Raw genomic sequence first — 13,535 nt, forward strand, 5'->3', positions numbered from 1 at the left:
AATGAAATAATGACAGTCACTGACTGATTGAAAAGGCCCCAAAATCTGATATTCACTAGCCTGGTTTGGTAGAAAATTGTTTTTTTAAATAAGGAAAGAGAATTTACTACAAAAAAAATCATTCAGGTTTAACTACTTTGTTTGAGAATCTGCTTGGAATAACTAACAAACAGAAGCAGGTTTGACAGAAACAGAAATATATTTTTAAATCTGCTTTCAAATTGATGCAACCTGGAATATGGTTATCAATAAATACATTAACCTCATTTTTAGATACTGTCTCACAGACTTTTGGTATAACTGCAGTCACACTCCAGTAGTATGCAGAGACAGTTGATCTAGTTTGGTTACCAGAACAGTATAGCCATGTTAGTGCTTTACACAAGTAGCTCTCAGTGAATGGGAGAAGAGGAAGGGAAGAGACAAAGAAAACTTAACTGTATGTCCCACCTATAGGAAAAGGTTATTTACAGCTCACACTTTCTTCACCAAAGTCATTCAAACCTAAGGTACAAATCTATTATAAGTCAGGATTAATTAGTTACAGTTCTTATGGCACTATATTTAAAAATTACACTGAAAAACCAGAGATTCCATTGTGTGATTTCTTATTGGCATGCTTTTGGTTCACTAGCACTCCTCTCTGCTCATCTAGGTCCTGTTCTTCGCAACAGCTTTTGATCTCGGTCTCCCTCGTGTTGCCAGACTCACATTTTAATTCCTCCCTGTCATAGTCCTCTGCCTTTCTCTTCCCCTTGATTTAGCATTCAGCTCCTCTGAATCTGAGTATTTTCCTTCCATGCTCCTAGAAAAGAGGTCAAAGAAAAACACTCTGCTCTCAATTCCAAAGCCTGGGTTCACACTCCAGTCCACACCAGCTCTGAGCAAAATTTACAGCTTTATATTAGAAGAGCTACTTTGTGAACCAGCATTGGATTTGGTTTGCAACTAGGAGCAATTACAGCTTTCCAAGTTTCTTTTTGAAAGCAAGCAATACTCAGCATTGAACCATATCCCACTTTATCAGAAACTTTGCAAAACTCTGGTATGTAAGATGTAGTTGTTTTTACCCAGTGTTTTGTTAACCTTTAAACTAACACTTCAGCCTCAAAAGACGACTGTTTGTCCAATAGCAGGGTTCCTAATGAACATCTTGATCAACAAATTCAAAGAATATGCATGTTGAAATGATGCTGCAGAGTGATCAAGGGATATGTTAAAGCAGAGTGATATTCTGCATCTCATCTCAACATCACACAAGTGTCAAGGCCAACAAAGACAAGGTGATGGATGCCTTTAGACTCTGCCATTCTCCCCAGGTGTGCATTTTTTCACGTTTCACTGTTTTTCTTACAGTCTTCACCCATTTATGCTAACATTGCCTCTCCACTACACAGATTATCTATATATTCCAGCTGCCAAAACCAAATCTCTGCGGGGGGGGGGGGCTTTTTTTTTAAAAATTCAAAAATTTCAATCAGATTTCATCTGAAAGGAAGCTGTAAATTCTCTTACAAGAGTTTAAAAATGCATGTCTCGTCACTTAAGCTACTCTAGAACCTCAGGTTAAGTGGTATGGCCAGGAACATGTCAACACCCCATATCACTGAGAAGAATATGGGAAATTTACATGTTATTTCTATACATTTTACATATCATTTGTTTCCTGGAGTTCGGTTGTTTCTGCTATACTCAGCAATGATATCTCCTAGCGATAGGAGATAATCAGTGAGAAAATATTTGGACCAGTTTTACATATCCATGCATCTTGTGGGGCAAGTGTGTATGCAGATGTATTTATTTAATATTATTAGTAAATTCTTTTTTACAACAGGTATAGATCTTTTTCTACTGATTTTTACTGAAAAAAGAAACTGATTTAAGCCTGGTATTCAAATAGTTCAAGTTTTTCACAGGACTTCTAGAAAGACGATCTGTCATTTTGCTACAAACTACCAAGCTGGCCCAAGATGAATATTTTCTAACAAAGTCAGTTCAGTATTTGACTGATTGCTACCACAGGTGCAGTCTGAGACCTTGCACAGCAGTTCATCCTTGTGCCTGATGTGCAGGTTGAACTGCTGCTATTTAGGATGACTCCTCTTTTATTTTTCTTAAATGATGAAAATCCTATCTGCTTAGCCAAAAAAAAAAAAAAAGCACAAAGTAATGGTTCATTTGAAGGGATAATGCATTGAAAGCAGAGTGTCCCCTTCCATTTAAGCCAAAAGAAAGAAAACATCCTGAAAAACAAACGTACAGACCAGATTTTTGAGCCTTTATACCCAGGCTAGTTACTAAAGGTATATGCACAGATTTGCATGTTCACTGATGCATGGAACTGTATCTGGAATGCAGATTTCATAGGGCATGCTTTTAAATAGCTATTCTGAGTAATCAAGATGACTTATTAATAATTATTGTGTTGTGTTCACTGACATTCACAGACATGAAAAAATACGCTTCTGTTCCTTGAAAAAATATTAAATCTATCAGTTTATTGTAAAAGCTTTCAGTTAGAAATGTAAAAATATTTTTCTGGGATCACCCAAATGCCAGATGGCAACAGAGAAGCTTTCTACTCAATTCACCAGCTGAATTAATCTCCTTAGCACAAATAGATTTGCAATTACCATAGACTGTAACAGAAAAATAATCTCACTGCACAGTTAGTTTTGTACAAGGTAATTCAACCTCAGGATCTGCACAAGCTCTCCCCCAGTTGTCAGACACTTCCATAAACCACGAGGAAACAAATTCCTATTTTAACACAGCTTTTTAACCTTAAGCAGTGGTACTGACAAAGCCAGCGCTTAGTTTCCAAATAAGGGACTCTTGAAAGATTTCCCCAAAGCACTACAAATTCTCTCAGATTTTGTAATTAAAAATACAGAAAGCTTAATGAGGAAACATCAAAAATATATGGAAAATACTGTTCAAAATTAATGCATAAACAATTTAAAGATCTCCTTTGCACAGGTGTCTCCTCTGGTAAATATAAATACTGGTTTGATAACAGACACTGATTCCTTGTATATATAAAGCATTTTGGCAACATAAGCAACTGATGGCTAGGTGGTGACCAATAAAATTGGCTAACAAAATCTGGTGAATCCTTCAGATAATTAAGCTATGCAAAGACACTTCAGCATGAGAGCTGCTATGTGCAATTAAATTTCTGCACATTAACATCACAGTAAAATTTCCTTAGCGCATACACATTTGTAAATCTTCTACTGAACGTATCAGACAAAACACCACCCATGCTAATGTCCTGGAAATATACAACTATTCTCAGTTTTGACTTTGGTTCCAAGGTGTTAAACCATGCAACCACCCACTCGTTTCTATACCAATACCACATAACACATCTCTGGTAAGATGCAGTCAGAAGTTAATGGTTGATGAAGTACTACTTGTGTTTATTGCTTCTTCGACTTCCTCTTTTTGCCTGCAGAAAATAATAAAGTTTCAAAGAAAAGACTCTGCATCTGTGAAAAAAACTGTATTAATACAGCGATGAGCAAACCAGAATCAGTAGTGTGAGGGGCTGACCCTGGCCAGCAGCTAAGCACCACACAGCCACTCACTCCCTCCCCTTGCAGCAGGATGGGAAGAGAATTGGAAGAGCAAAAGTGAAAAAACTTATGGGTCAAGATAAGGATAGTTTAACAAGTGAAGGAAAGGGGAAGGAAAAAGCCAAAGCAAGTGATGCAGAGTGGGAAAAAGAGAAAGCCTCGACATTGTGCAAGTACTGCTCAGCAATAGCCAAAACACTGGTGTGTTATCAGTCCTGTTTTAGTCACAAATCCAAAACAAGCAGGAAACTGGCATCTTAAAATATTATCAGAGTTTCACCAGTTTTCAGAATGTCACAGATGGTGTATGGTTTAATGTTATAAAACTTTATTCATGGCTTCAAATGATAAAGCTATCTTTCTTTTTGTTATCACTCTTTGCAATGACAGATTTTGTAACACACTGCAAAAAAAAAGATGCGTATATTGTAATTGATTATATAGTTGTTTATAATACTATAAATTAGGTTAAAAGGTAATTATTGACCATATGTATTTTGCATATGTATTGTATAAGCAGATCACAAGAAATATGACTCATTAACATGTCAATGGTACTTTGTGCTATAAGGTTGTGAAGTTGCACAGGATTAATTGCTTACTCAGAACAAATAGTCATCCTGCACACATAGGTTCTATCTGCTAAAAGGTATTTACAATTCAACAAGGAAAAACAGATATTATGTAGCCACTGCAAAATTATTAGCACTGGCTATTGCACAGCTTAATCACACACAGAGGCAAAAAACATCATCCCTGTCCCCTATTCCTCCAACTTACTAGTATACTACCACCAAGTGCCAATACAGAAATACAGAAGAAAAACAATCAGGATCTAACTCATCATCACTAAGCTTACTCTTGGAAATGAATAATTTCCTAGAGTGGATTTTAGGAAGGTGAGCTCTTCTGAGAGTATTAGTGCTACCATTTACTATTTCTTCCCTTTTATATTTATTTCCTTGAATGATACTGACCACGACTGCCTATTTACATTTAACTGAATGAATTGATATCTGAAAGCCTGGCTGAATTTACAATATGCAAGTGTTCAGGAATCAAAGAAGCCAAGTCTTAATAGGCCTGAATAACATTTCTGATGCATGAATATTGTTTATTCCAATGATGTAAACAGCAATTAGAGTAGCTTACGAGCAACTATTTTGAAAAGTCTTAGGTTTAGTTAGACTTCACAGTTGTACAAGCACTCAATTCAGAGGAATTATTTTAGTTTTAATAGTTTGTAATATGTGAGCAGTAAAGGGTAGCAAATAAAAATGAAATGAGATTTGGGTACCAAACATACACTTTCATGATTCTTTCACTGTTGAGAACTTTTTCTTTTGAAGTATTTCTAAGAGGTAATACTATTACAATTCTATTTAGTTTTATTCAATCAAAGAGGCAGCGTTCCCAGGTACCAGGTAGAGAATTATTATTAACAAAGCCCATAAGGTAGAATAAAATATATTGGAATAAAAACAGGTATACCAGCTATTTGTCATAACACTGAGCAGAAATTTAATCCAATCTTTACCCAGAGATACACATTCTTACTCTAAACAACACTGCAAACCTGCAAAATTTCCAATATGAACTACATTACTGACGGACTAATGGAGCAAACAGCACTTTGGGCCACGCTCCCTTTTGGTAACACCAGGAAAAAAATAGTTTGCTCCTCCTCTTTCTGCTCCTGCCCAGCAAGAGATAACCAGAGAAATACTGGGGCAACCAAATGACCACTCCCATCCTGTCCGTGTGTTCTCATATACACATTCATTGTTTGTCTGTTTGTAAAAAATTAAATGGAAAATACTGAGAACTTCTGAATATTTTTACTTGATGGCTACTCATTCATGACATATCAGTCCTTTGATATGTTCTAATGTGAAAGCTCTCCCTCCTCATCTATGGTGAATAAAAATCTGCCTTTTTTTGTGTTTTAGTCCAGAAACCTGCCTGCTACCTTTCTCATGGGCACTCATTAGTTTCACTAATTTGCTTCCCTTTGACCTCATTTGGGGCACATTTATCTTGCCATCAGGCAGCTTTCTACATCACATAGAATTCATCTGTTGGTAAAAACACAAACCAGTAAATAAATACAAACTCAATCTGTCCTTTCTTTAATAACAATGAAAAGTGAATTATGGAAAGGGAAAGAAAAAAGAAAAAAAATATGTCAGAAGCTCTAACACTACTGCTTTAGTTCATAATACTGAAGGATACACCTGAAGTTCTAATTAGGCTTATTCTTATTAATACAGGTCTTCCCATTTCATACCTTCCATTGTATTCTTTTTTCTTGGGACTATCTTCAGTATTAACATGTTACAAATGTTACATATGTTACTATGTTACATATGCAGACTTTTTCAACGGCAGTATTTACCTGCTAATACATCCTTATTGACACAGTCATCTCACCTTTTTCATAAGATTGATTTGAATCTAATATTGCTTTGTGTTAATAGGTTAATTGAAACTCTATTAGCATGCATACAGAAAGCATAAATTACTTTTTATTATTAAGTAACTACATGAGTCGCCCAACAGAATAAATAATGTAGCTGAAAATTGTTTTGCAGACAAAGAAGAACAGCTACTAATTTGGAATATGCTTTTTTGCCATCCCGATAACTGGTTAAAAAGATTTCTCTGTGGTGCAATTTTAGGCAAGTTAAATGCAAAGATAAATGCAGACCACCAGTCTGTTTGTCTAGAACAATAGTGAAGACTAAGCACTTTTCTAAGTTCAGTATTAATTTTAAAAATATATTAATAAACAAATTATTGAAAATTATAACATATTTCATGAATATCTAGTAATCCAAGCCATAACGCAACATTGAGTGTATCTAATAGGCAGCAATGCTCACTATTTTCAGCCATTTTTAATTTCACACCGTCAACTACAGTATGATTGTTGCCTTTCTTTAAACATACACATTCATCAAAATATTTATGATTCATTAGTTCTTACATTTAAATTACTAAACCATATGCTATCCCTTTAAAAAAGAAAGATAGAACTGTAAGAATGGCAAGGAAGGGGCAGTAGATATCTGCATTCTTTTACACATAATAAATATTACGGCTCTCCAAGACTTAAGTACAGATAGAAGAAAAATATTACTGTCACTTAGATCGTTTATGTAATACAACCTCAAAGTCCCAAAATTTTTGTACGTAGCGTTTATAAATATTAGGATACATAACAGCACTGGAAAATCATCCCCAGCAGCTATTAGGCTTCTACATAAAGACAAAACCACTGGTAGTTACTTCCACAGAATTCTTTAGTCACTTATCTAAAGTCTGTATAACATGATTAAAGCCACATTGCTACTCACCACAAGTGAAAGGGGCCTCTTCCATGAAACAACACCAATCAATCCTGACAACAGTACCTGTAATAAAGAGAGCAGAGTCACCAAAGAGACATGGGGTTTATACCAGTGTCATTAAAAAATACGAAGTATTAAGATGAAGTTTAACACACAGTCATGATGTGTATTTCCAGAGTGCTGGAAATTGTTGTTTTCATTTCAGTCTCAATAAAAAATAAACAAAAGTACTACTAAGCTGTTTTTAAAACAAATTTCAATCCAGCTGCCAGATCCAATTAGGTCTGATCAGATCACAATAGGTCTTCAAACATCTTCTCTCCAAGTCCCAAATGTTATCAGCACTAAAGGAGAATAAATGTTTAGGGTAAATTTTCTCGTGGTTTCTTAGCATCATCAAAAATTACCTCTCAAGAAGGGGAGTAAAGATAGGACAATCACAAAATCAGCCAGGGTATCTGGCTAAATTAGCAAAAGGGTTTTTTTGTTTTGTTCCACCCAGCCACCCAAAGAACCACACTACTTGATCTTATGTTTGAAAAAGCCCACATACATTCAATTAAAACCTATAATTAACACGTATACATTACCCCCTCCACTACAAGCCAAAAGCAAGTGGAATTCAGACCTCAATACACTTAAGCTGATCTTAGGTATTTTAAAATAACATGCAAGTTACAGTTGAGACACCATAAGCTTTACATACAGTTAAAAATAGAGAGCAGAAAATACAGAGAGAAATTGGAGCAATGGGGTGAGGGGTATTGACCCTGGGGTGCAAAAAAAAAAAAGGTGAGGAGGAACCTTTTCATTAGAACATTTAATTTAAAAAAATAGTAAACTAGAATACAAATAAATTGCAGAGAAAAGAATGCATGATGTATTTATTTCATGAGTCTGCAGTGTCATTTTTTCACCTCAGCTTGTGTAAAGAATTTGTCTAACAGTAACTCATATACTTAGCTAGCCTGATACAATCATTATGAAATCCTCCTGTGAATGCTTAGAATAAGCTCTAATATTGTTATTGCTCTCTACAGACCTTTGATATTCAAAAGGGAGGAAGCCCAGAAGCTAACGAATACCCTTTTCCACGAAATTATATTCAAGGTTTGTTGAAATTCAAATGCCAGAAAGTCACCATTCCCACTATGTCACGCTTTACTAGCAATCTTTTAGGTATAATAATAGTAGAGCATAATAGTTAAAAACGGATCTATATCTAGCTACTACAGAAGCAACGTATACTGTACTGGGAACCAGGCTGGAAACTGTCTACTGACTTGTTGGGAATGTGGGAGAAAGAGCTGTTGGTTATATGGAGAAGTTGGGTTATGGAGTGCCCAGTTTAAGCTTTCATTATGTCTAGTCTGTGGACATTCATATTGTGAGCATGTTTCAAACATATTTTACAACTTTATAATATCCACAGCTGCTGCAGTTGTTGAAAACATTATTCAGGAAGACAGCATGTCGGAAAACGCACCTTTTGATATTTTCTTCAGCAGTTATGCCATGAAAAAAACCTCAAATGAGGTTTCATAGTAAAACCTCAATGTTAGTTTTTAAGCCAAGTACAAATGCAACAGATGGGAAGGCATAAACGCACAGTAAAAAATGAACCAAAATCAGGTTATGGATACCAAAAACTATGCAGATAATCCCTGCATGCAAATGTGCATAGTTTGTATTCTACAGCATTTCCTACAGCATAAAAGCTACATACCAGCTACACACTTCTGGATGTTGGCCAAGCCAGGGAAAAAGCTGAGAATTCCATTTTTGCAGTTAATTAAATTTGCTCACACAGCTGCATTAGCTTATTATTGCTGTATGATAACTGTCTCTAGGCTGAGAGTCCTGTAATGTGAAACTGCACTCAAGAAGGTAAAATGGCAGAGTTAGCTATTTTGACTGCAGGCTAGACAGCAACATGCTCTCAATTAAATAAATGGGATGGCTGAAATTGTGAAGTTATTAAAGAAAACCCTTTAGGAAAAATAAGAAATTGCCTTCCAAAACAGATTACGTATTGATACATAAAATACTCATACATAAGGCAGTATTTCTCAGTCACCAAGTCATATGTTCAGAGTCAAGATATTCTCGTGCATTACCTATGAGTAGCAAATCCTTACTTTCTTTTACTGTGCTACGTCCTTGTTAAACCTCTCCCCCTCCTGTCTGACATATCTGTGGCATTGTGAGTCCCTGAAGGTGGAGAAAGGAGATGATTCTTTTTGTTCAGCTGAACTACAACGGTGTTTGACCTTTACAGAAGCTTTGCAAGATGAAAGAGGTACATGTGTTTTTGTTTGGAAAAAGAGAGCTTCCTGGCACTCACCCTACTGGCTCACCATGCAAAAGGTCAAGCACAGTCAGGTCAGTTGATAAACTCTTAATATGCACTGATGATAGACACTAAAACTCTGTGTTCCACCTGTGCCTTTAATGTTGTCATTATAAGAGTCCACCTCAACAGTGCTGTAATGTAATTTGCCAAACCTCATTATTCCCCAATATCACTGTAGTTACCCAAAAGCTTATTTTGCTTTGAGATGTAGTTATTTCCAGCGCCAAGCACCTTCAACACTTTAGACCACAGTACACACAACTATATAATTGGGAAGAAAGCACACAGAGAACATCACATACCAACATTTGTTAGAATATACCAAATGACTCTATCAAAATAGAAATCTAAAGAAGATTTCTCTCGGTCTTGCAGAAGACCATGAATTTAAAAATAAAAAAAAAACAAACAAACCACCCTTAACATTTTGTTTTCCTCTTCAGTTTTTACTTCTTATAAATACAATGCCAATATTGAATAAAGTAAATAGAACCATACTTGGTTTATATACAAAAGTAGGAATTATTTGAAAAGTAGTATGCCACTTATAGACCCAAAAGACCTTACAATAGTCGCTCAGAATATCCAATGCTTACTTCAGTGGAAGCAGTATGTAAAACACATACTTGGTTTCACAAGGTTAAGGGCCAAGAAACATAGGCACAAGATAAGTGAGTTATTTTTACACCATTAATTAACACACCATCATTTCCTACATACCTATAGCTCAACATTACAATCTATAGGTCTTCTAATGTTTTTCAGAAATCACTACATCATATGTATGCTGTGCACAGGTTTTTTCTTTCTTAAATTGAAAGTAAATTGGAGTTTGATGATTTTAACAACTTGCCCGCTTAACTTTAGCAACATGGTTTGATTTCAGAGCCTGTATAGCACATTTATCTAGTATCTTGGACCCAACTTCTATCTGCTGAATTACAGTGAACCCCCCATCACATAATAATCAAAATAAATCAAAGCTATTAAAAATGTGTTCAAAAAAACATAGATTTGCCAGCTTCCTTGAGCAGAATTCCTATAGACGTATGTACCTGCTGACTGTAACAACAGTGCTGATTCACAGAGCAAAAAATAAACAGAATACATCAGTTTTGACTTCTGCAGCATTAGAAATGCAGTAACATTAGGTATGAACAACTTTCAATATACATATGAAAGCTCCATTATCATTAATGCAAGTTGTGCTCATGCATGAAAAAGATGCATTTACTTTAATGGGCACATACTGAGGCAGGACAAAAACAGAAGGTGAAATTACTTTCCAGTACAGGGACTGCAAACAAAGGATTTTTTTAAAAAGCCCTTGATGGTGTCTTTTCCAGCATTTTCAATCCTCCACACTCAGGTAAGTCTCTAGAAATTTAGAGGGCTCCGATTTTGAATATGGGACAGATAAGATGATGCAGTCTCTCAATATATCTTAAACCATCTGCTTTCCAGGTCTTCACCTCCAAAATGGTTGCTGTACATAATACACTCTCTAGTATGCTTCCTTTAAACGTCTTTTCTGAGCTACATAAAACATGTATTTATATAAATATTAATTTGATTAAAACCACATTGAATATAGTGAAACACTTTCGAGGTAAAGACATTTATAGAAATGTAAAATTACTGATGTTTAAGTAATAATGTGTTTAATAAAACAAATTATCTGCTTTCCAAGTCTTCACCTCCAAAATGGTTGCTGTACATAATACACTCTCTAGTATACTTCCTTTAAACTTCTTTTCTGAAAGAAATTATTGTTTATTAAACAATAATTTGTTTAATAAAACAAATTATCTCTCTTTTTCTCAGTACAACTTGGGATCTTGCAATGCTTTTCTAGTCTAATATAGAGTATATGAGTTACAGGAAACTCCAAGTTTTATTGTCTATTCTTATTCCTGCTTTCTTGTTCAGGCTGATATACCATATGTCAAGTCATCTGCTCCTTTTCGGCAAATTTAAGGGTTCCTCACTTTTTCAGCTTGTAAACATGAGAAATTCTCATTGGATTTCTGAATCCAGTCAGTGGATTCAGTTACCATTAAAATAAGCATAGAAGTTGTTCCCATTAATTGCAGAAACTCCTTCTTAGCCTTCTTCCAAGATAGTAAATAATGCAAATAGTGGCTATCCTTAGTTCCTATGTTATCTGAATAAACAGAATCCATAGCATAGCACATCCTATGTATCTGCATTTCCTTCCAATCAAAACATATGACAATATGCACATGACGTCAATTCAAACACATGACAATTCAATTATATTGAAATAAACTAATTTTAGAAGAAAGGATATTACAACATATAATTTAGAGAGCTTAATTGTCCTACTAAATGCATGAAGTATTCCTGCAGGGGGTGGGGAGGGAAGCCAATCCCAGCTGTATGAATGAGCTCTAGTAATAACTGAAATTAAAAATAAAATGGAAACTCTTGTCTCTTTAAATCACCTGTAATATATTAACAGGCTAGGTATAATTGATAAAGCAACATCAAACCCTTTATTTTGTAGTATAATAGATGGCCTCGTACCACTAGCAAATGCAAGTTATTCCAAGTGCCTTAGAAAAGATGAGGTAGTAATACACTAAAGTAAAAAAAGGTACAACTACATAAATAGGTCTTAAACGAGTTTCCAAAGTCACAAGGGTCTTATTATGGGATAGAGAAAATACAACAGCTGAGAAGACTATTGAAGCTCCATCTGTTCAGACAAGCAGAAAGAAAGGAGTCAAAGGACTCTCTTAAAAACTCTCCTCCTTCTTTGGACTATGCAATATGGCAATGGCTGAGCTCAGGTGCTCAGATAACCCAACCCACAATGAAAGGTATATATATACCTGCCCTTCAGTGCCAGTTAAGGCTATCTCTCCTCCACGCCGAGGAAATTCAAGGCTCACTTACATAGAAGAAACAGTAGAGGACAGTATATTCCTGAAACTCTATGGCTTCTTGAGAAAACATCCCGCCTTTGACAGTTAAGTCTGAAGTGAAAACCTGACACATACAGGTGCCCAGCAAGTGGTTCTTTGGAATCTCAGAGGGCGAATAACTTTGGATACACATGTACCCATCACGTTCAGCTTACCTCTATTTAAACACTAACCGTGCAGTCCAAACTAATGGAGCAGACAACACTCATGCTGCTACCTGACTATGAATGACCAGATTTCAAGACTTGAGACCAGAATCAACAAAGAAACTGAAGAGATGGTGAACAGATGGCAGTAGTCTTTGGAACCACGGTATGCAACAGCTACACCATACTGCAGTGATCAAGTAGTGTTATTGAACACTATGAGTTATCACAGCTTTATGGAGCGTGATCAGTTTTAGATAAAGTCAATTTCAAGTGATTTACCTCTACCTGTGGGTAAGTTATATGGCACCACTTGCTGTGTACTAAAATCACAGGAAAGTGAGAGAAGATGCGTAGTTCTCATTACTCCGGTCTCATCACTTTTATTTAGTTGTTAATCAAATAGTCATATAACACAAGGTCTAAGGATGACCAAAGTTGTGCAAGGGTTCTAGATGCCACCTGCATGGCTCAGAGCCAAGACTGAAAGATATACCACCTTCCTGGTGAAATTCCAGCTTTTGGAAAGCATTGTGATTTTGACATCTAATCTTTTTTTAAATTAGGATGCAGACTCTTGGTTGGTTGTTTTGGTTTGGGTTTTTTAAATGCCCTTTGAATTCTGATTTCTGAATATATTTTGGACTTCCAATATGTTATTTCAGAATTACTTCATTATTTTTGTATCTACATATTATATACCACTTGGTGGTATTTCAAAGTATCTACAGCCCACGAAGGTGAAAGTTAGTGCCTGCAAGACAGCCATGATCTCCCTTGTATCAGACACCTTTTGTCTGAAAAGAGAAGGATGGGAGTCAGCCGTAAGAAGTCAACTTAAAACAGCAAAGTGCATGCAAGAGAAGTATTACAACTCTCTATTCAACTGCATCCCAACTAAATCTAATAGACACGAGCACCTTAATTAAATCTTTCAGCCTCACAGAATAAACTGGGCCCTTGAAGTACTTGCTAGTTTTGTAATCTCTTTGGAACCACAAGAAGGAGGTTTGTCCCTGAACCAGTTGATCTCAACTGGCTTGTTCCACACCGCATAGCATTTGACCATGGTTTCCCTTGGACTCCATGTTTCCCATACAATCCAGCAACATAGTATTTTTGGTGTGATTACAGTTCAAAGTGCTCATAAAAAAAAAAAA

The 13,535-nt window shown here is 35.8% G+C and overlaps 1 protein-coding gene across 1 annotated transcript in view; it reads right to left on the minus strand.

Annotated features, from left to right (window-relative positions):
• The window catches only part of FAM189A1 (family with sequence similarity 189, member A1), a 97,169-nt gene extending 90,184 nt beyond the window's left edge, over positions 1 to 6,985 (minus strand). Inside the window, exon 1 of the mRNA XM_009321564.1 lies at positions 6,935 to 6,985. The gene's annotated coding sequence lies outside the window, so the exon portion shown is untranslated. The remainder of the gene's footprint in view (positions 1 to 6,934) is intronic.
• Positions 6,986 to 13,535: the final 6,550 nt, after the last annotated feature.

Source organism: Pygoscelis adeliae, unplaced genomic scaffold (assembly GCF_000699105.1).
Source record: "Pygoscelis adeliae isolate BGI_AS28 unplaced genomic scaffold, ASM69910v1 Scaffold183, whole genome shotgun sequence".
Classification (NCBI taxonomy): domain Eukaryota; kingdom Metazoa; phylum Chordata; class Aves; order Sphenisciformes; family Spheniscidae; genus Pygoscelis; species Pygoscelis adeliae.